Consider the following 14,045-nt stretch of genomic DNA (forward strand, 5'->3'; position numbering starts at 1 on the left):
AATATGATCATCCTGAATATTCCTATTTCACTTAATCTTAAATGCTAAACCCTTTCAACAGTGATGCAGATCTCTACTGCAACTATACTTCAATCAGTCTCATTTACTACCCAGAGTCCAATTTCAAGGCTTCCTGAGGAGTTGGTATTGGCTAATATTTCAATAAACAAGGCAAAAGATAACACAGTCAGTCTCGTTCTCTCTTCAGCCAAGTGTCTTTCTTTTCTGAATAAAACACAGTAGGGCTAAAACTTAGCTTGTTTAGCTTAGGGCAAAACACACCCTATATGAGCAGAGAAATCTAATTTTCTCAATGAAAGTCAGTGCCAGTCAAAGACGCTCTTGGATATTTGCACTAAGGATACATCAAAATGTACAAATATTGAAAACCTTAGCATGGACAGGCAAGTTATGTACAAGATTATGAAAGGAAACCAAATTAAGAAAGACTATTCAGAATGTCTTGATATAACAAAGGAACAGTGAATGTTTCTTCTTTTTAATGTTCTTGATTAATTGAAAAGTAGGAAATGGTTGTCTTTTTACTGGCTGAGTTTCTTAGATTTTTAACATAAAAACATTAATGTTGTTCAATTGTCTAGTTTACAAATAACACCTTGTAAATCTGATGGATTCCATTTTAGCTTTGATATTAAAAGAAAAGTAAATATGTATGATGAGAGCTAAACAGCAGAGGTAAGTGGAACTTCAGCAAAAGATAGAGAAGGTGCTCATGCATCAAATCTTCTCCTCCTAGTAAAGAGTTAATGCAAAGAAATAAAATCAGATATGTGTAGCCTCCAGACGTCCATTAAAGTGCAGAATGCTGTTTTCTATCACAGATTATATGCCAGATGTTCAAACTATCTCTAATCATTGCAGATGTAATGGAGTAGAATGTTGCAGTTTGTGAGTTTACTGGCATTAATTCTGTATACTGCACAAGGGAAAAGATTTTAAATATATAATTATATCTCATTAATACTCAGGTTTTATTTCCTTTCAATGGAACAGGACTTATTAAGGCAACCATTTACCGCATGTTTTCTTTTAGTGTTTGGCCCAAGCATAATGCTGTGTGCATTTTACATGTAAATATGTACTAACCTGAGTGTATAGAACTGCAAAATGCCATATATAATTCTGCTGATACAAAACCCCACTTTTTATATGCATGAGATGTTTGAATAATGTAAATTGATAAGGGAAAAAATGTATACAGTACTGCTTTAACCACATACCTTTCTAACAGCTTCCCTCCTCACTGGAGAGAACTATAAATAAATGTGTACTTTATTGACCTTATTTATTCAGCTTAACTGGAATAAAGCTGTACAGTTGTATGAACCATCCTGGGCTCCACTAAATTGCCTCTGCCTGACGTGCAGGGCAACTTCTGCTCCACCCACCAAATGTCAAGTCCCTGCTCCAAAGCATGGAGGTGCTACAGCTGCTCAACAAAACATTAACACTTTTTTAAAAAAAATTTTTTACAACCACGGGCAAAATAAAGTATTTTTCTTAATGTCATTCTTGGATACGACTGAATGGCTTTACTAGAAACTGTCTTTAAAAAAAAAATACAGATTTTGCCAAATACCCAGCACGGGCAACTTCAGCCCACATGGTTCGGGTCTGGCAAAGTTAGAAACAACTGAAAATAGGGTCTTATAATGAGAAGGCTTGAACAACCTTAGCTATGGGCAGTGTTACCAGCTTTGATTATAATATTACACCCTTAGCTCAAAATTTTTTTCCAAACAGTGTATTTATAGAGGGGAAGCTTTCAATCCCTTCTATCTGAAAAGGGCAGCAGTGAGACGGGAAATTCTGGCCAAGGACACCAAGGCAAATCCTGCTATTTTGAAAAATTCCAAGGAATCCTTATTTTCCATTGAGAGCAAGCTGGTTACAGCCTTTAAGGTCTCTCTGAAAGAACCATTTGTAGAACCTCAGAAGATCCAGGGTTCAAGCTGATTCTGGTGGTATTTGGACTGGAGGGACCTATAGTATTACAAGCATGGTGTTTAGACTACTATGTCATTCTCTCTGGATCATGCAAAAGTAAATGAGAAATGTGAGTAATATATAACATGTAAGTAACTGTATATTTATAAGACATTTCAAGTATGAATTGATGCAAGTATGAATTAGCATTTCAATGTCCTGTGGCAACCAACAGCATGTGTCAGATTGTGTGCAACCTCTAAATGGATGCACAAAGGGGACCAAGGAGCCACTCCCTCACAGCTCTGCACAGCTGCATGCACAACTTCATTCTCCTGAGTACAGGGACTGCTGGAGGCAGCTGCTGCAACCAGAACTCCCCTCCTCTCAGAGGGCAGATTGTCTCATGAGCAGTCTCTGCAGCCATTGCTGGGGCGGAGGGCACTGTCCCTGTGTGCACTGGGAACTGAGTGAGGCATTGTGTGTGCCTGGGGCAGTGCAGAAGTAGTCAGCAGGCAAAGGCAGAGCAGTACTTAAAAAGTACAATAGAGCTAGTACTCTGTGACAGAATGGAACACTGAATGCAGTAAAGTGGGACACAATCTGCATTCCTTAGTCATGCAAAATTTCCCATGCAATATACATTTTGCTCAATTCTTAGTAGTCAAGGATTGGGAAAGCAGCAAAGAAGACTCTACTTTAGCATCCCACTGCTACAGAAGATGTTTACCCTTTCAGGACTAGGAATAACCTCTTAAAAGATTTCAGGTTTCAGAGTAGCAGCCGTGTTAGTCTGTATTCGCAAAAAGAAAAGGAGTACTTGTGGCACCTTAGAGACTAACAAATTTATTAGAGCATAAGCTTTCGTGAGCTACAGCTCACTTCATCGGATGCATTTGGTGGAAAAAACAGAGGAGAGATTTATATACACACACACAGAGAACATGAAACAATGGGTTTATCATACACACTGTAAGGTTGGTGATGGCTTATCTTAAGTGATCACTCTCCTTACAGTGTGTATGATAAACCCATTGTTTCATGTTCTCTGTGTGTGTGTATATAAATCTCTCCTCTGTTTTTTCCACCAAATGCATCTGATGAAGTGAGCTGTAGCTCACGAAAGCTTATGCTCTAATAAATTTGTTAGTCTCTAAGGTGCAACAAGTACTCCTTTTCTTTTTTCTCTTAAAAGATGGAAGTTGTCTAACTTCAGCCTCCAGCCATTGGATCTTGTTATACCTTTTATCTGTTAGATTGAAGAGCTCTCTCTTATCAAATTTCTGTTTTCCATGTAGGTACTCATGAACTGTGATCAAATCACCCCTTAAACTTCTCTTTAAGCAAAACAAATTGCGCTCCTTGAATCTATCACAATAAGGCATTTTTTCCACTCCTGTAATTGCTCTCATGGCTCTTCTCTGAACTCTCTCCAATTTATTAATCAAAATGCCATGTGGTACCAACTTAAATGCCTGACAGAATGCTACAGAAGCATATTCCATCAACACTGTTGCCTTATCAACCATACTTTGGGGTAGAAGGTCCATGACTCTGTTGCTCATCAACTAGTCCCTGACATATCCTCCTTTGAGTGCAAAGTTCAGGAGTCTGTCTCCAAAAATTGCTCTGGCATTGGATGTTTAGACAAGCAATTACTTGATGAGACTACGCATGCTGGAGCTTTGTAGGACATCACTTGAAAGTTTGGTCCTATGAGCTCAAGTCCTGATGTGGGAATGAAGAGGTGTTCCTGGTTTGTTGTAAATAAAATTGTGATCTCATTCCAGAATCACCCCTTAATTCCTTAGTACTGGCCACAAAATAGGAACCTACAGTAAGTTAGTGAAACATGTCAACTGCCTTATCAATACAGCATCTAAACTACAAAAAGCATGAGTAAAAATGCTTTCAACGGAAATATGTGAAGAACAAGACACAGTGAGGATTGTAGGCATTCTCAGAGAGCTCATTTTAAAAATAGCTTTATTTCTCACTCATAAAAATAACTAAAATGTCCATAGAATCCATACAAAAAGAAAAGGCTCTCTATACGGGACCTTGTACAGGCAAAGCACTGTGACTTGTGCCCAGCTATTCATAAAGCTCGGTGTCACAGATGTGGTGTCTGGGATTCTGATCTAGAAGGGAAGGATTGGAGAAGTGCCTCAAAATCAGAGGAAAGCATAGTATGCCAGTGACGACACTCATGTCTAGATATGTATCAATTTTTAATCTTTCAAAATAAATAGAAAACATCTGTGTTCACTTGCAAACAAAAGTTGAATATTCTGCAGCTAAAGCAAGTAAAGAAACAGATCCTCAGATTTTACTACATTGTAGCATTTAAAAAAACCTGTTAAATTGCTTTCATTGTCTATAATCTGATATGCACATATAGAAGACAACATAGATTTTTTGAATTGCCTGAAATATGTCAATATGTAACAAGAAGATAAGGGAGTGAATTAATTTAACCCCCCGTATTAGTATATTTTACTACATCTTTCAGTTTCCCTGTTACATTTCTAAATAGTTTTATTCTGAGCCAGAAATTGCTACCTACCACTAAATTGCATGACAGTTATCAGAGTGGTTATAAATAAAGTGGGTAGGTGGTATCAGAATAAATTCTGACTGGAACCTTTAAGCAGCCAAAATCTGTGTGCTTATTTTTTGCTAAAAGTGGTATGGAATGATGTCATTCCATTAAGTTTGAGCTCACTGAATAATTAGCAGCATATAATTTACTTAATTTCCACAAGTAGATTTCAATTTCCTCAAATTTCTTTAAAAAAATAATTTTGTGGATTGATTGTGAATAGTTCCCTGTGAGTATTCTGTACTTTAAATTTGAGTTACACTGGCTAATTATGATTGCTTGTATAAGTCTCACAGTATTGTTTGCATTTCCTAATTTGGGGATGGAGTTACATTCAACCAGTCAGCATTGAATATATCTGTCTAGGAATAGCACACAACTGCTCTACTGACCTAGGACAGCTGATGCATTAGTTTAATTGTAGGCAAACTGGTCGCGAAAGAAAGTACTGGTGTTTGACTGACCTCTGGCTATATCTGAACATGAGAGTTTTTGGGATGTCTCAGGTGATGGGATATGAGCCATTTCGAGGTGGCAGTCAAACCTAGATGAGGTTGGTAGTGACTGGAATTTGTTAGCTGTTGTGGCATATCTGTAAACAGACCAGTTCCCAGTGGGCAGATGTTTGCATCTCAAAAACCACCAGTTCTCAAATTGAGATAATGTACATTTGTCAATCTGAGGGCTAAGGACTGAATACACACTAGAGACTGAATTATAGTCTCACTCCTATGGATGACCTTCCAGGCTGGTGTTGAGATACAGTGTTGCGACAGAGTAGGCAAAAGGCACTCTCTGTGCATATTAAATTTGTTCAGAGTACTTTGATTGCATTAGTGACTAATCTGGTATTTTTACTTTTATGAACACACACAAACTTTAAAAAGAATAAATGAAAACCAGACTTGTTACATTTTCATCATATCTTATGCCAAGCCTCTGGGGAAAGTTCTGAAAATCTCACTACAGTCTTTAAGAAAAATTAAGACAAATTTTCTGAAAATGATTCCACCATGAACTTTACATCTGTATTCAATATGGCTGCACAAAAATAAACTCTCCAAAGACAATCTTGAAAACACATATAATAAACTACTATAGTTTCCCCCACCCCCATTTTTTTCATATATTTTACTTTTTCTGACTAAACAATGGTATAATGTCCACATTTGCATAAAAAGAAACACTGTATTTTGAAGTGATTCTCTCAAATGTGCTTTTAAAAAAATCAGCACATGGCTGCCACATCACACTGACCATTTTGACTTAGTTCAGGGGGAGATTCCTATGTGCTACAAGTAGTATCAAGACAAAACCCTGGGTAAAAAGAATAAAGTTAATTCTGGTTAATTCAGGGGAAAAAGATAGATATGTATGCAGCAATACAGTTTTACTGCTAATCTTTTAAACATGAGTTGAAATGTGTATTGTATGCCTGATTAAGAAGAAAAGCTGGTGATTTGTTCTACATTGATGCATACAGGTATTCCTTTTAGATGTAGGCAAGTGTGCAGCTGCACATAAATTAAATAGGGGTAGAGAGAGCCACTATATTTGCCCACAGTCAAGCAAAGGTTGAAAACTTTATTTTAATTGCACCCTCATTCAGCAGAGTAGGAAAAGATTACCTTTGGTTATATTCTCATAGCATTGCATGTTTTTCCTGAGTTCTGTGTGTGCAGAGTGCAGTTTGCCTTCTCTTGAAAGAGAACATCAAACACTTGCATTTGATAGGTTTGATTATTTTACTAAAAAAAGCAATAAATGAGCAATAATTGTAAAATGAAGAATTTTCCCCCAATAGGGATTATTCACAACTATATCTTTTCCTAGATCATTTTATTATATGAAATCATTATGTGAGATTTCACTATAGAATTCTGTGGTATGGTGGCAGCTCAATTTTAATAGGACCTTTCATGCCATGCCTCACAAGGTGTTTTAGCTAATAAAACTAAACAGATGAAATGTTATTGGAGCTTATAACCCAAACACTAAATTCATTAAGCAATAAAAGTTAAATCAAAAAGATAATTTTCAACCTAGATTTAAAAACTGTGACAGATTGAGCTGCACATATTGAGGAGGAATAGAGTTCCAGAGATGCTAAGCATGGGTAGAATAGTGTTCCAGACATGGTGAGCATATCAGCTAAAAGCTCTTACATCATAAAGCTGCCAACCAAAGCTTAGAAGGACCAAGAAATTTGCTTTAGAAGTAGAACTTAAAAAGCAATCCAAGGAGTGAGACTGTCAGGGAGGTTCTTTTGGCAAAGACACTGCAATGTCTGATTAGTAAGGAGAGCAATTTGAAAATCAGTCCAAAGATTTCTGGAATACTGAATCATTCCTTTTTTATTTAAAAAAGTGTTTCACAGCTATCTATAAATAAAGGATTCTTTCCTCTTGTATGATAGCCTTTCAGAAACAAGGCAAAGATGCAAGACAGCAAAAAATGGTCTGACCATACCAACGCACAGTGTGATAGACTGTACCTCTAACTGACATTTTCATTATCAGTAAATGTATGTTCCTATTTCTATCTGTAATAATGATCATTCATAGCAAAAGCATGGTTGCTGTTAATAGACAAAAATGAGGGTGGGAAATGCATAATGGAAGCATTTCCTCCAAATACTTTGGCCAGTGTAGTGAGGAAGAGTGGCCTCCCATGGACCCAGGGGGGAGGAACCCCTCACTGAGCCATGGTGGAGCCAGGCCATGCTCACTTCTCCCGCTGGAAGTCAGTAGATGGGACAGGAAGTATAAAAAGCAGGGCTGAAAGCTCAATTGGGCTGCAGCCAGTGGAAGAGCCGGATGCCTCCTGCTTGCTCCCAAGCTGGGAGACTGCTGCCAGCCTCTGGGGAGCCAAGGACTGTCCAGAGCCATATGCTGACCCATCCGCGGAGGAGCTTCCTGCACTACTACAAGCATTCTACCTGGACAACCCTCTCCAGGACCAAGGGGGAGTTAGGAAGTTGCCTAGGGCAGCTGACTTTAGTCTGGCTGCAGCACCTCTGAGCATAGGTCAGTATGTTGTGGTCAGGATCTCCCCTGACCTGGTGGAAAATCTCACTACACTGTTAGGGCCCAGGGCTGGAGTGCAGTGGAAGTGGGTGGGTCTGTGCCCGCCCTGCCACCCCAACCCTGAGGTGACAGTCTCCCCCTCTCTAGGCCAAGGAGCCAGGGTTTGTCGGCTATTGGCCAAAGCTAAGATGCCCGAACCCCTTGCGCTCGGCCCTGACCATAGACCCGAGCCCTAGACTACTATTGCTCCACCCTGACTGAGGCCCTGGGATACTTATTTGGGTTTGTTGTTTGGCCCTGACCACAGGCCCGAGCTATAGACTCACTGTCCCACTCTCCCTGAGGACTTGGACCATCTAACTGTGTTTGCTGCTCGACCCTGAAGCAGGCCCAACCATAGACCTTTCTTTCCCCACCCTGCCTGAAGGCCTGAGCTACTTGACTGTGTAACTGTGTTTGTTGCTTTCCAATCATTTCCAATGATTAAAATGTTGTAAAGTAGTTTTAGATACATCTCAAAACTATTCTATGAATGAGGATAGAGTGAATAAGAGCTGAAACATAAGCTCCATGGTTCAGAATTAATCTTGCTAAAATGCTCCTAAGGGTTATTCCTAGTCTCAGGAGATATACTTATGCTGGACTTCCATGGTGGTTCCATTCTCTTCTGCAAAGATGGCTGACATTAAATAACATGATTTGCAAATATTCATAACGTTTTATATGTAACAGAGTAGGGGAGTAATTTAGGCACTATTCTCCTAGTTGTAATATTTGTTGCCATTTCTGATCATTAATATGTTAGCCTCCACCGTAATGCTGGGTTAAGAATATTAAAAATACCTAGTTTGTCACACTTGGATTCAGACTGCATCCTCCAGCACTCGTGCGTTAGTCTTCTTCCCTGTTTTTTCATCGATCACAGGCTAGCTGTAAACTTAGGGTGACCTAGGTTCATAGGAGTTGCCATACTGGACCAGACCAGTGCTCCATCTATACCAGCATTCTGCATCTATCAGTGGATAAGAAATGCTGTAGTGGACAATGATGGAATAACCTGTCCATAACAAAATCTGAAGTATTAGGTTGAATGCAAGGGAAGATGGTACCTGGGACCAGTGCACGATGGTGGTAGTTAAAATATGGTGAGGCCACTCTTCCTCACTACACTGGCCAAAGTATTTGGAGGAAATGCTTCAATTATGCATTTGCCACCCTCATTTTTGTCTATTAACAGCCACCATGCTTTTGCTATGAATGGTCATTATTAGACAGAAATAGGAACATATATTTCAATGAATTGGTACAAGGACGTGACATTACTGTTCTTCAGGATTATCCAGAAGCCCAAAAACTCCATTTTATCTCTGATGTCAGACGATCAAAATCGTGCTAATCCAATGCATGGGCTTCAAACACAAGTCATTGGGTTTAATGGGTGAAATTACATGGCCTGTGATTTACAGGAAGTCAGACTAGATGATCTAATGGTCCTGTCTCACCCTAAAAATCTATCAGTCTTTCCAAGGGGTGAAACTAGGACTTGGTTTTGGCCTGAAGGAGGAGGTGATCAGATGTTGCTTGTCAGTCTTATGCCTTTTTGCTCTTGCAGTATAAATGTCCCAAATATCCAGTTACAAATGAGAAGACAAACATGAGGAGCTGCCTTACATACTTTGCTTTTGGTTTAAAAAAAAAGTGGGGGTCAATAATGAACTCATTAGTCAAATCAACAGAATTTTTTTTAAAGAAACATCAATTTAGGACAAATTGGGGGAGAAAAAAGCCTTTTTAAAAATAAGCATATGTTAATCTTTTATGGTCTGACAAACACTACTGCACAAAATTGAGTTACTAATAACTACTCCTACACCATTATTTAAAAAAAAATCAACTTCTCCCTTCAAATTAAGCAAATGAAATCCAGACAGAAGAGACAACAGAAATTAAAAATGAAATAAAATACTGTACACATTCCATTGTCTGTCTCTGTTTTCCATCAGATGGAAATGCAAAACTTGTGCAAATTTCCCCAAGTGAAACACTGCTAATGGATAATGGCTTTATAGCTCTGACAATTTCTATGTTACCATTTGGTGTATCGGAGCATTTCATTTCTATGACCATACTAGGGTCAGCTCACTCCTGAACCAAGCCAGTAGTTCAATGTGTTAAAACTAGTAAACCATGATTGATACAGACAACTCCACAACATACTTCCTCCAAAACCCATTGCACTCAGAGGGATTTTTGCCTTACCCTATTTCTGTTAAGCCCTAGTAGAACTGAAGACTACTCTGAATAGAGAGATCTTAGGAAGATGTTTGGTGTGCTGCTGAGATCAGCAGGACATCAGTATATTCTCACAAGAAGGCAAAGGACCCTGAGAGAACAGAAAAGCAATGATAAGAAACCTTAGCCCTTTCATGCTATCTCTGGACTCTGAGTACTTAACTATAAACTTCATCTCTTTTTTTTTTTCTGTTGTCAGAACTTCCACTTTGCCATAATTCTGTGCATGGAAAACCCATTGAATTCAATGCCAAGCTGCAGATATGAGTTAAATTACAGCAATGATTCTCTTATTTTCCTTGCCATTTTTTAAATGTTCAAATGAGACACCACTGGTCTTCCATTCCTGCATCCCTCCAATTTCTAAGTGGTCTGCCTTTACCTTATGTTTGGGGCTGCCAGGGTCCCCTCTCAAATTCTGGAGTCATTAGTTTGGTACTGAGGCCTGAAAAGAGGCTTCCAAAGTGGCCAGTAGTGTTAGGACTTTTGGCTTTGTGCGTCTTCTAAGAGATCTGGCAAAGTATCCTCTTCCTCAAGAAAGGCTGCTCCCTATAGTGAGGGCCCCTGTTGAAAATAAGATGCCCATGGGCTCCCAAGGACTTCACCCTCTCATTAGCACTAACTGCTGCCTGAGGGTAAAGAGCCTTCAGACCAGCAAAGGTCATTCTTGGGGCTGAACAACTTCAGCTCTGGTTTTCATGGTGGAAATTGGCCCTTCAGGGGAAACAGAATTTTAGCATCTCCACTCATCGCTCTGGAGAGAACTCTTCAGTGCCTGGACAGCATTTCCAACTTGCACTAAATGGCCACCTTGATATTATCCCTAGGAGTTTGGAGATTAAAGCATATAATTTTATAAAAGGTCTGTGATTTAGCAGTTATTTGGGATCTTATAAACACTTTTCCTTTTTTCAGCCTTGTTCATAAAAGTCCAGCCGATTGTCCTGCATCTCTAATAATGAAGGAAACTACAAGGGGGAAAAATAGAATTTACTAATCAGATTAATAATGGAAAATACCTGTTCCATTTTACAGAGAGACAAATTAAAAAGGGCAATGGGAGCTCCCAGAAATCATCTGTTCATGTTAACAAAGTGAATATTAATGAAAAACAAAAATGAGATTCTCTTGTGGTTCATTTTCTTCATACTGTATAGCTATTAAAAATAGCTATAGAAATCCAATCTATTAGTTGCTAATTCTAAATAACTTTGACCTCGGCTCTTTTCTGGCTTTTTACCTCTTCTCTTTGCAAAAATCTGGCTAGAGCAGTTCCACAACGATCAGGAAGTGAGCTAATTTAGATCACTTTATTTACAGTTCCAAAGACCTAACCATAGAGGCCTGCATGAAGGTAGTGAAATATGCTGACTGAGGGACTAAGAGGACACAGTTAGTTGGGTGCAATTCACCACTAGTCAGAAAATCTGGTTGCTTCTTTTTTGTCCTAGTTCTCATTTGTTTACTTCACAAAAAAATAAAACCGTATCAGACACTACCATTGGGTCAGTGGAGATGATGTAAAAATAAGGTTCATTGTCAGAAGTGCGTGGAGAAAGATCATGTACCACTATCAGACCTCTTGACTCTTTCTCATTTTGATGACTGCCATTCATTTTAGTCTCAAAACTACCACCATTCCCTCTTTTTTAATTTTTTTTATTTTTATTGTTGAGATTTATTTATATTGCAAAGAAAGAATCTTGAAACTAACATTATAGATAAGTTATACTAAAGGAATGAGCTCCACAGCATTAATACTTTTTTGAGTGCCTCATTTTGTCTCTATCACACATTGTCTGCCACACTTGCAGCTTGGCAGGTTGAGAGGTATCTAAGCAGCAAATTAACTCCTAATTTATACATAAAATACAGAGTAAAGAAATGTGCTGGTTGTACAAAATAGGGGACTGATGCAGTCAATTAAAAATGAGGCCAATAAAACTGAGAATGACATAGATTCTGGGCAGGTGGCTAATTTATGCTGTATGAATTATAATCAGGGAATGACACCTAGCACAAAAACAACCCTCCCTCCCATCCCATCCCAAAAGAGTAGGAAAGTACACTCAGTGAGTTAGAGGGTTAAATGTGAGTTATGGATGGAGTTATGTAACCTGGATGTCATTGACAATCTTCCTGTTTCCTAAGTTAGCTAAGCCTCTGTTCTGCTTGAAGTTTTTCAAAACATTTCAAGTTCTTAAACTGCTTGATACTTTTAAAGGGACAGTGCCAACTTAAAAATCCCAATTCTATTTGGTATTTTTGAAAGTAACCCCATACGATTATAGTAACTGAGAGACATCAGTGGGAAAACACTTTCTTTTGTCAGTTTGTTCACATTGTGCATTTATCAGAACTTTGTTTATAGTCAGTTTTGCTATTTCCCCACAGTGACATTACATCCCAGTCCTGTAAACATTTATGTATGTGATTAACTCTATGTGAGTAGCTCACTGACTTCAGTGGAGGTGCTAACTTGATTTAAAGTTACACACATCAGTCTTTGCAGTGTTGGGACCTTAGTTTCCTCTGTTGTAGCAGGCTTTCCCAAGACAAGAAAGGAAGGCAGAGAAAGGAAAAGATTTTAACCCCATAAAAATGGCAAAGGAACAGGGCAGGTGTAGCATGTGTGTGTTCCACCAAATGCATCCGATGAAGTGAGCTGTAGCTCACGAAAGCTTATGCTCTAATAAATTTGTTAGTCTCTAAGGTGCCACAAGTACTCCTTTTCTTTTTGTTTTTTTAATGAAGTTGACATGCTCTTTTAAAATGCTTCAGTTTTAAAAGCTCTGCAGGCAGAGGAAGGTGACAGCTTTAAATTCAAAACTTTCAGGATTTAGAGCCAGATTCAAAGACCAGACATACCAATGGGAGTGTGCAGGGGGGGAGGGGGGGTTATGTTTGTTTGTTCGGTTTTTTTGTTGTTGTTATTTTTTAAATTGACTTCAGTGAGCTTTGAATCAGGCCTTTAAAGCAGTTTCAGAGCCTGGTCTACTCAAAAGACTTAAAGTATGTTAAGCTCTTAAGGACTTAAAGTGGCTTACAATTTTAAGGTGTTTTCAGTTGCACTGGTGTAAATCCAGAGTAACTAACTCTCTTGTGCTGAATTTCTCTCCCCACCAGCAAAGGGCTTCTCCCTCTAGCAGCAGGCCCCTTGCACAACAGTTAAGGCAGCTTCAGTTCTGCTGATGGCTCCCAGCGTGAAGGCTGCAACAGGAAAGTGTGAATCATCTAATATGCTGGGCACCCCTGACTAGCATTGCTTATTTTTTCGGTGGTGCCTGGCCCTTGGGAGAAGGGACACTTTGACTGCTTTCTATCACTAGAACCTTTTCCTCCAAATCGACTTCTCAAGTGCAGAAGGCAGGCCCTGAGCACTGGTTTACACCAGCAGCCCCAGAATAGAGGCAGTGCAAGCTGTTTCACCTTTCTTTCTGCCTCATCATTGTCTAAGTCAGTGGTTCCCAAACTCGTTCCGCCGCTTGTGCAGGGAAAGCCCCTGGTGGGCTAGGCCGGTTTGTTTACCTGCCGCGTCCGCAGGTTTGGCTGATCACGGATCCCAGTGGCTGCGGTTCGCCACGGTCGGACGAACCTGTGGACACGGCAGGTAAACAAACCGTCCCAGCCCGCCAAGGGCTTTCCCTGCACAAGCGGTGGAACAAGTTTGGGAATCACTGGTCTAAACTAATGCAGGGATGCCGCTGCCCTATTGTGTCTTGCTAACTAAAAAGAGGGAATGAACCAGAAGGGCTTCTCTCCACCCTAAAATGTACTGTTCCTTCCTTTATTTTACCTTATATTCTGCCAACTTGTCTCTGGACACGAGTTTAAATCTTGTGTGTTTGAGACCAATGTAAAATATATGGAGACCTTTTTAAAGCCTTTGATATGCTATTTCTCTCTGTCTCAGTAATAGGTGAGGAGTGAGCCAGAAAAGATGTTCTAATTAATTAGTGATGGTATTTTAGGAAGCTGCATTCTGTTCTAAGGACTAGAATCCAAACTTCCCACTTATCTGCCTTAAACAGTCAACCCTACACTGACGTCTACACATTGTCTGAGTGTTTGTATTTACACTGGAGTTTACTGCAGGAAGCCTTATTAACCAGTGGTCAAGATTTTATTTTTAAATGGATCATTAACGTGTATACCCTAAGAGCTTGCTGATAATGCTT

Source organism: Dermochelys coriacea, chromosome 12 (assembly GCF_009764565.3).
Source record: "Dermochelys coriacea isolate rDerCor1 chromosome 12, rDerCor1.pri.v4, whole genome shotgun sequence".
In the NCBI taxonomy this organism is placed as follows: Eukaryota; Metazoa; Chordata; order Testudines; family Dermochelyidae; genus Dermochelys; species Dermochelys coriacea.